Source organism: Gorilla gorilla, chromosome 17 (assembly GCF_029281585.2).
Source record: "Gorilla gorilla gorilla isolate KB3781 chromosome 17, NHGRI_mGorGor1-v2.1_pri, whole genome shotgun sequence".
Lineage (NCBI taxonomy): Eukaryota > Metazoa > Chordata > Mammalia > Primates > Hominidae > Gorilla > Gorilla gorilla.
In genome coordinates, this window is record NC_073241.2 from 35,436,285 (window position 1) to 35,447,059 (window position 10,775).

Genomic DNA, 10,775 nt, shown 5'->3' on the forward strand with positions numbered 1-10,775 from the left:
TGCTCTATGAAAAAGATATGTTCAACTCTGTGAGTTGAATGGAAAGATCACAACGTAGTTTCTGAGAATTCTTCTGTCTGGTTTTTACATAAAGATTTTTCCGTTTCCACCATGGTCCTTAAAGCTCTCTAAATGACCACTTGTTGATCCTACAAAAACAGTGTTTCAAACATGCTCTATGAAAAGAAAGGTTCAATTCTGTGAGTGGAATGCAGACATCACCAAGAAGTTTCTGAGAATACTTCTGTCTAGTTTTTATATGAATATATTCCCGTTTCCAAAGAAGGCCTCAAAGCGGTCCAAATATCCACTGGGAAATTCTACTAAAACACTGTTTCAAAACTGCTCTATGATAAGGCGTGTTAAACTCTGTGAGTTGAATGCAAACATCACAAAGGAGTTCCTGAGAATGCTTCTGTCTAGAATTTATGTGAAGATATTTGCTTTTCCACCATAGCACTCAAAGTGCTCCAATTGTCCACTTTCATGTTGTTCAAAAAGAGTGTTTCAAACCTGCTCTATCAAAAGAAAGGTTCAACTCTGTGTGTTGAATGTACACATCAAAAAGAAGTTTCTGAGAATGTTTCTGTCTAGTGTTTATGTGAAGATGTTCCCGTTTCCAACCAAGGCCTCAAAGCGTTCCAAATATCCACTTGCAGATTCTACTAAAAGAGTGTTTCAAAACTGCTCTATGATAAGGTACGTTGAACTCGGTGAGTTGAAGGCAAACATCACAAACAAGTTTCTGAGAATGTTTCTGTCTAGTTTTTAAGGGAAGATACTTCCTTTTCCACTATAGGCTTCAAAGTGGTCCAAATATCCACTGGCAGATTCTACAAAAATTGTGTGAAACCTGCTTTATGAAAAGAAAAGTTCAACTCTGTGAGTTGAATGCACACATCACAAAGAAGTTTCTGAGAATGCTCCTGTCTGGTTTTTATATAAAGATATTTCCTTTTCCACCATAGGCCTCAAAGCTCTCCAAATGTCCACTTGTGGATTCTACAAAAAGAGTGTTTCGAACCTGCTGTATCAAAAGAAATTTTCAACTCTGTGAGTTGAATGCCCACATCACAAAGGAATTTCTGAGAATGCTTCTGTCTAGTTTTTAGGTGAAGACATTTCCTTTTCTACCATAGGCCTCAAAGCTCTCCAAATGTGCAGTTGCAGATTTTACAAAAAGAGTATTTCAAAACTGCCCTTTCAAAAGAAAGGTTTAACTCTGTGAGTTAAATGCAGACATCACAAAGAAGTTTCTGAGAATGTTTCTGTCTAGTTTTTATGTGACGATATTTTCTTTTCCACCAGAGGCCCCAAAGCACTCCAAATGTCGACTTGCCGATACTACAAAAAGAGTGTTTCAAACCTGCTCTATCAAAGGAAAGGTTCAAATCTGTGAGTTGAATGCACGCATCATAAAGTAGTTTCTGAGAATGCTTCTGTCTAGTGTTTATGTGAGGATATTCCCGTTTCCAACGAAGGCCTCAAAGCGGTCCAAATATCCACTTGCAGATTCTACAAAAAGAGTGTTTCTAAACTGCTACATGAAAAGGTATGTTCAACTCTGAGAGTTGAATGCAAAGATCACACAGAAGTTTCTGAGAATTCTTCTGTCTATTTTTTGTGTGAAGATATTTCTTTTCCACCATAGTAGTCAAAGCTCTCCAAATGTCCACTTTCAGATTCTACAAAAAGAATGTTTCATACCTGCTCTATCAAAAGAAAGTTTCAACTCTGTGAGTTGAATACACACATCACAAAGAAGTTTCTCAGAATGCTTCCATGTAGTTTTTATGTGGAGATATTTTTTTCTGCCATAGGCCTCAAAGCTCTCCAAATGTCCACTTGTATATTCTACCAAAAGTGTGTTTGAAAACTGCTCTATGAAAAGAAAGATTCAACTCTGTTAGTTGAATGCACACATCACAAAGAAGTTTCTGAGAAAGTTTCTGTCTGGTTTTTATCTGAAGATATTTCGTTTTCCACCATAAGCCTCAAAGCACTCCGAATGTCCACTTGCAGATTCTACAAAAAGAGTGTTTCAAGCCTGCTCTATCAAAAGAAAGGTTCAACTCTGTGAGTTGAATGCACACAGCACAAAGAAGTTTCTCAGAATGCTTCTGTCTAGTGTTTATGTAAAGACATTTCCTTTTCTACCATAGGCCTCAAAGCTCTCCAAATGTCCAATTGCAGATTTTACAAAAAGTGTGTTCCAAAGCTGTTCTATCAAAAGAAAGTTTCAACTCTGTGAGTTAAATGCACACATTACAAAGGGGTTTCTGAGAATGCTTCTTTCCACGTTTTATGTGAAGATATTTCCTTTTCCACCATAGACCTCAAAGCGCTCCAAATGTCCACTTGCAGATTCTACAAAAAGAGTGTGTCAAAGCTTCTCTATCAAAAGAAAGTTTCAAATCTGTATGTTCAATCCACACAGCAGAAAGATGTTTCTGAGAAAGCATCTGTCTAGTGATTATGTGAAGATACTCCAGTTTCCAAGGAAGGCCTCAAAGCTGTCCAAATATCCACCTGCAGATTCTACTAAAAGAGTGTTTCAAAACTGTTCTAAGATAAAGTCTGTTCAACTCCATGAGTTGAATGCACACATCACAAAGTAGTCTTAGAGAATGCTTCTGTATACTTTTTATGTGAAGACATTTCCTTTTCCACCGCAGGCCTCAAAGCGCTCGAAATGTCCACTTCTAGGTTCTTCAAAAGTGTTTCAAACCTGCTCTATCAAAATAAAGGTTCAACTCTGTGAGTTTAATTCGCACATCACAAAGAAGTTTCTGAGAATGCTTCTGTCTAGTTTTTATGTGAAGCTATTCCTTTTCCACCATAGGCCTCAAAGCAGTTCAAATGTCAACTTGTAGATCCTACGAAAACAGTGTTTCAAAACTGCTCTATGAAAAGGAAAGTTTAACTCTGTGAGTTTAATGAAAACACCACAAAGAAGTTTCTGAGAATGCTTCTGTCTAGTTTTTATGTGAAGATATTTCCTTTTCGACCATAGGCCTCAAATCACTCCAAATGTCCACTTGCAGATTCTACAAAGAGAGCGTTTCAAACCAGCTCTATCAAAGGAAAGGTTCAACTCTGTGATTTGAATGCACACATCACAAAGGAGTTTCTGAGAATGCTTCTGTCTAGTGTTTATGTGTAGATATTCCCGTTTCCAACGAAGGCCTCAAAGCGGTCTAAATATCCACTTGCAGATTCTACAAAAAGTGTGTTTCCAAACTGCTCCATAAAAAGGTATGTTCAACTCTGTGAGTTAAATGCAAACATCCTGAAGAAGTTTCTGAGATGCTTCTGTCTAGTTTTTCTGTGAAGATATTTCCTTTTCCACCATATGCCTCAAAGCTCTCCAAATGTCAACTTGCAGATTCTACAAAAAGAGTGTTTCAAACCTGCTCTATCAAAAGAAAAGTTCAACTCTGTGAGTTGAATGCACACTTCACTAAGAGGTTTCAGAGAATGCTTCTCTCTAGTCTTTATGGGAAGGTATTCCCGTTTCCAACGAAGGCCTCAGAGTGGTCCAAATATCCACTTACGAAGTCTACTAAAAGAGTGTTTCAAAACTGCTCTATGATAAGGTATGTTCAAATCTGTGAGTTGAATGCAAACATCACAAAGAAGTTTCTGAGAATGCTTCTGTCTAGTTTTTATGTGAAGTTATTTCCTTTTCCACCATTGGCCTCAAAGCGCTGCAAATGTCCACTTGCAGATTCTACAAAAAGAGTATTTCAAACTCGCTCTATCAAAAGAAAGGTTCAACTCTCTGAGTTGAATGCACACATCACAAAGAAGTTTCTGAGAATTCTTCTGTCTGGTTTTCATGTAAAAATATTTCCATTTCCACCGTAGGCCTCAGAGCGATCCAAATGTGCTCTTGCAGACTATACAAAAACAGTGTCTCAAAACTGCTCTATCAAAAAGAAGGTTCAACTCTGTGAATTGAATGCACACATCACAAAGAAGTTTCTGAGAATGCTTCTGTCTAGTGTTTATGTGAAGGTATTCCCGTTTCCACCGAAGGCCTCAAAGCACTCCAAATATCCACTTGCAGATTCTACAAAAAGTGTGTTTCCAAACTGTTCTGTCAAGAGGAATGGTGAACTCCTTGAGTTGAATGCACAAATCACAAAGAAGTTTCTGAGAATGCTTCTGTCTAGGGTTTATGTGAAGATATTCCCGTTTCCAAAGAAGGCCTTAAAGCGGTCCAAATATCCACTTGCAGATTCTACTAAAAGAGTGTTTCAAAACTGCTCTATAATAAAGCATGTTCAACTCTGTGAATTGAATGCACCCATCAAAAACAAGATTCTGAGAATGATTCTGTCTAGTTTTTATGTGAAGATATTTCCTTTTCCACCATAGGCCTGAAAGCGCACCAAATGTCCACTTTTATATTCTGCAAAAACAGTGTTTAACACCTTCTCCATCAAAAGAAAGGTACGACTCTGTGAGTTGAATGCACACATCACAAAGAAGTTTCTGAAATGCTTCTGTCTAGTTTTTATGTGAAGATATTCCCGTTTGCAACAAAGGCCTCAAAGCATTCCAAATATCCACTTGCAGATTCTACTAAAAGAGTGTTTCAAAACTGCTCTATAAGATATCTCCCACTCTGTGAGTTGAAGGCAAACATCACAAAGAAATTTCTGAGAAAGCTTCTAGCTAATTTTTATGGGAAGATATTTCCTTTTCCACCATAGGCCTCAAAACACTTTAAATGTCCAGTTACAGATTGTACTAAAAGTGTGTTTCAAACCTGCTCTATGAAAAGTAAGGTTCAACTCTGTGATTTTAATGCACACAGCACAAAGAAGTTTCAGAGAACCTTTGTCTAGTGATCATGTGAAGATATTCCCGTTTCCATTGAATGCCTCAAAGCGGTCCAAATATCCCCTTCAGATTCTACTAAAGGAGTATATCAAAAGTGATCTATGAAAAGGAAGTTTCTACTCTGTGAATTGAATGCAAATATCAAAAAGAAGTTTCTGAGAGTGTTTCTGTCTAGTTTTTAAGTGAAGATATTTTCTTTTCCACCATAGGCCACAAAGCTCTCCAAATGTCCACTTGGAGATTCTACAAAATGAGTGTTTCAAACCTGCTCTATCAAAAGAAAGGTTCAGCTCTGTGAGTTGAATGCACACATCACAAAGAAGTTTCTGAGAATGCCTCTGTCTAGTACTTATGTGAAGATATTCCCGTTTCCAACAAAGGCCTCAAAGCGGACCAAATATCCATTTGCAGATTCTACAAAGAGTGTTTCAAAAGGCTCTAAGAAATGGTGTGTTCAACTCTGTGAGTAGAATGCAAACAACGCAAAGAAGATTCTGAGAATTTTTCTGTCTCATTTTTATATAAAGATATTTCCTTTTCCACAATAGGCCTCAAAGCTCTCCAAGTTTCCACTTGCAGATTCTACAAAAAGAGTGTTTCAATCCTGCTCTATCAAAAGAAAGGTTCATCTCTGCGAGTTGAATGCACACATCACAAAGAAGTTTCTGAGAATTCTTCTGTCTAGTGCTTACGTGAATATCTTCCCGCTTCCAACGAAGGCCTCAAAGCGGTCCAAATATCCACTTGCAGATTCTACTAAAGAGTGTTTCAAAACTGCTCTATGATAAAGTATTTTCAATTCTGTGAGTTGAAGGCAAACATCACAAATGACTTTCTGAGAATGCTTCTGTCTAGTTTTTATGGGAAGATATTTCCTTTTCCACCATAGGCCTGAAAGCGCTCCAAATGTCCACTTGCAGATTCTGCAAAAAGAGTGTTTCAAACCTGCTCTATCAAAAGAAAGCTTCAAGTCTGTGAGTTGAATGTACACATCACAAGGAAGTTTCTGAGAATGCTTCTGTCTAGTGTTTATGTGAAGATATAACCGATTCCAATGAAGGCCTCAAAGCTCTCCAAATTTCCACTTGCAGTTTCTGCAAAAAGACTGTTTCAAAACTGCTCTATGAAATGGTATGTTGAACTCTGTGAGTTGAATACAAACATCACAAAGAAGTTTCTGAGAATCCTTCTGTCTAGTTTCTATGGGAAGATATTTCCTTTCCCACCTTAGGCCTCAAAGCGCTCCAAATGTCCAGTTGCAGACTCTATAAAAAGAGTGTTTCAAACCTGCTCTCTCAAAAGAAAGTTTCAACTCTGTGAGTTGAAGGCACACATCACAAAGAAGTTTGTGAGAATGCTTCTGTCTAGTGTTTATGTGAATATATTTCCGTTTCAAATGAAGCCCTCAAAGCAGTACAAATATCCACTTGCAAATTCTCCAAAAGACTGTTTCAAAACTGTTCTATCAAAAGAAAGGTTCAACTCTGTGAGTTGAATGTACACATCGCAAAGAAGTTAATGAGAATGCTGCTGTCTAGTTTTTATGTAAAGATATTCCCGTTTCCAACGAAGGCCTCAAAGCGGTCCAAATATCCACTTACAGTTTCTACTAAAAGAGTGTTTCAAAACTGCTTTATCATAAGGTATGTTCAACTCTGTGAGTTGAATGCAAACATCACCAAGAAGTTTCCGAGAATACTTCTGTCTAGTTTTTATGTGAACATATTTCCTTTTCCACCATAGGCCTCAAAGTGCTCCAAAGGTTCACTTACGGATTCTACAAAAACAGTGTTTCAAACCTGCTCTGTCAAAAGAAAGGTTCAACACTGTGAGTTGAATGCACACAACACAAAGAAGTTTCTGAGAATGCTTCTGTCTAATTTTTATATACGGATATTCCCATTTCCAACGAAGGCCACTAAACGGTCAAAATATCCACTTGTAGATTCTAGTAAAAGAGTGTATCAAAACTGCTCTATGATAAAGTATGTCCAACTCTGTGAGTTGAATGCAAACATCACAAAGAAGTTTCTGAGAACACTTCTGTCTAGTTTTTATGTGAAGATATTTCCTTTTCCACCATAGGCCTCAAGGCGCTCCAAATGTCCACTTGCAGATTCTGCAAAAAGAGTGTTTCAAAACTCCTGTAACAAAAAAGAGGTTCAACTCTGTGAGTTGAATGCACACATTACAAAGAAGTTTCTGAGAATAATTCTGTCTAGTGTTTATGTGACGATATTCCAGTTTCCAATGAAGTCCTCAAAGCGCTTCAAATATCCACTTGCAGATTCTATGAAAAGAGTGTTTCAAAACTGCTCTATCAAAAAAAAGGTTCAACTCTGTCAGTTGAAGGCAAACATCACAAAGGTGTTTCTCAGAATTATTCTCTCTAGTTTTTATGGGAAGATATTTCCTTTTCCACCACAGGCCTCAAAGCGCTCCAAATGTCCACTTGCGATTCTAGAAAAAGAGTGTTTCAAACCTGCTCTATCAAAAGAAAGGTTCATCTCTGTGAGTTGAATGCACACATCACAAAGAAGTTTCTGAGAATGCTTCTGTTTAGTGTTTATGTGAGATATTCCTGTTTCCAATGAAGGACTTAAAGCGGTCCAAATATACTCTTGCAGATACTACGAAAAGAGTGTTTAATGCCTGCTTTATCAAAGGAAAGGTTCAACTCTGTGAGTTGAATGCACACATCACAAAGAAGTTTCTAAGAATGCTTCTCTCTAGTTTTTATGTGAAGGTATTTCCTTTTCCACCATAGGCCTCAAAGCTCTCCAAATGTCCACTTCAGATTCTGCAAAAAGAATATTTGAAAGCAGCTAAATCAAAACAAATGTTCAGTACTGTGAGATGAATGCACACATCACAAAGGAGCCTCTCAAAATGCCTCTGTCTAGTTTTTATGTGAAGATATTTCCTTTTCCACCATAGGCTGCCAAGTGTTAAAAATATCCACTTGCAGATTCCACAAAAAGAGTGTTTCAAAACTTCTCAATCAAAAGAAAGGTTCAACTCTGTGAGATGAATGCACACATCACAAAGAAGTTTCTCAGAATGCTTCTGTGTAGTTTTTAGGTGAAGATATTTCCCTTTCCACCATAGGCCCCAAAGCGCTCCAAATATCCACTTGCAGATACTGCAAAAAGTGTTTTTAAAAACTCCTGAATCCAAAGAAATGTTCAACTTTGTGAGATGAATGCACACATCAGAAAGAAGTTACACAGACTGCTTCTGTGTTGTTTTTAGGTGAAGATATTTCAGTTTCCACCATAGGTCTTGAAGCCCTCCAAATATCCACTTGCTTATTCCACAAAAAGTGTGCTTCAAATCTGCTCAATCAAAAGAAAGTTTCAATTCTGTGAGATGAATGCACACATCACAAAGTAGTTTCTCAGAATGCTTCTGTCCAGTTTTTATGTGAAGATATTTCGTTCTCCACCATAGACCTTAAGGCACTCCAAATATCCACTTGCAGATTTTACAAAAAGAGTGTTTCAAACTGCTCAATCAAAAGAAAGGTTCAACTCTGTGTGTTGAATGCACACATCACAAAGAAGTTTCTCAGAATGCTTCTGTGTAGTTTTTATGTGAAGATATTTCCTTCTCCACCATAGACCTTAAAGCGCTCCAATTATACACTTGCAGATTGTACAAAAAGAGTGTTTCAAATGGCTCAATCAAAAGAAAGGTTCAACTCTGTGAGCTTAATGCATAAATCACAAAGAAGTTTCTCAGAATGCTTCCATCCAGTTTTTATGTGAAGATGTTTCCTTTTACCACCATTGGCCACAAAGCGCTCCAAATATCCACTTGCAGATTCTACAAAAAGAGTGTTTCAAAACTGCTCAATCAAAAGAAAGGTTCATCTCTGAGACATGAATGCACACATCACAAAGGAGTTTCTCAGAAGGCTTCTGTCTAGTTTTTATGTGAAGATATTTCCGTTTCCACTATAGGCCGCAAAGCGCTCCAAATATCCACTTGCAGATTCTACAAAAAGAGATTTTCCAAACTCCTCAATCAAAAGAAAGTTTAAACTCTGTGAGTTGAATGCACACATCACAAAGAAGTTTCTCAGAATGCTTCTGTCTAGTTTTTAATTGAAGATACTTCCTTTTCCACCATTGAGCTCAAAGCACTCCAAGTATCCACTTGCAGATTCTACAAAAAGAGTGTTTCAAAACTGCTCAATCAAAACAAAGTTTCAACTCTGTTAGATGAATGCACACATCACAAAGAAGTTTCTCAGAATGCTTCTGTCTAGTATTTATGTGAAGATATTTCCTTTTCTACAATAGGCCTCAAACCGCTCCAAATATCCACTTGCAAATACTACAAAAAGATTGTTTCAAAACTGCTCAATCAAAAGAAATCTTCAACTATGTGAGTTGAATGCACACATCACAAAGAACTTTCTCAGAACGCTTCTGTGTAGTTTTTATTTGAAGATATTTCCTCTTCCACCACAGGCCCCAAACTGATCCAAATATCCACATGCAGATCCTTCAAAAGAAGTGTTTCAAAACTGTTCGATCAAAAGAAAGGTTCAATTCCATGAGATGAATGCACACATCACAAAGAAGTTTCTCAGAAGGCATTTGTGTAGTTTTTATGTGAAGATGTTTCCTTTTCCTCCATAGGCCTCAAATCGCTCCCAATGTCCACTTGCAGATTCTACAAAAAGAGTGTTTCAAAGCTGCTCAATCAAAAGAAATGTTCAGCTCTGTGCGATGAATGCACACATCACAAAGAAGTTTCTCAGAATGCTTCTGTCTAGTTTTTAAGGGAAGATATTTCCCTTTCCTCTAGAGGTCCCAAAGCCCTCCAACTTTGCAGATACTACAAAAAGAGTGTTTCAAAACTGCTGAATCAAAAGAATATTTCAATTCTGTGAGTTGAATGCACACATCACAAAGAAGCTTCTCAGAATGGTTCTGTCTAGTTTTTATGTGAAGATATTTCCTTTTCCACCATAGGCCCCAAAGCACTCAAAATATCCACTTGCAGATTCTACAAAAAGAGTGTTTCAAAACTGCTCAATCAAGAGAAACATTCAACTCTGTGAGATGAATGCACAGATCACAGAGGAGTTTCTCAGAATGCTTCTGTCTGGTTTCGATGTGAAGATATTTACTTTTCCACCATAGAATGTAAAGCACTCCAAATATCCACTTGCTGACACTACAAGAAGAGTATTTCAAAACTGCTAAATCAAAAGAAAAGTTCAATTCTGTGAGATGAATGCACACATCACAAAGGAGTTTCTCAGAATGCTTCTTTCTTGTCTTTATGTGAAGATATTTCCTTTTCCATTCAGAACCTCATAGCAGTGTTCTGTAATCCTGTGTGAGGGACAAACACTCAGAATCCAGCCACTGTGTACTGGAATCCTATCTGAAGGCACACATTTAAAATCCAGATGTAGTCTCCTTGCTTTAGTGAATACACTTATCTTCTTTTCCTGCTATACATTTAGGCAAATTATTTTTCTGTATCTTAAATAAATGGTAAATACCTGAAATTTCTTACTTTTTCCAGGCAGAGTGTCTTCACTATTTAGCTGTAGAAGTAGAACTATTTTTGTCTGTGTCACAATTTTGTACTCAGGAACCCTGGCCATGTCAGTAGCCAAATGGACATAACTTATGGAATACATGGACAGCATCCGGTTGATACGCTCTAGAGAAAAATAGCAGCTACCATCGACTTCAGGAAAGACACATCGAGCAATTGACAAAAATGTGGGTTTCCTACCTTCAGGGAGTCTAAAAATGCAGTAGAAAGTGATGTGGAGCAAACATCTTTCAAATGGAAGGAAGGGATAGGGAAAGGAAGACTGTTAGAGGCTCTTTTGAATGTTAGAGGCAACATAAAACATATTTGGATGTGTATTCTAAATAAAATGCAAATGTCAAGAAGGA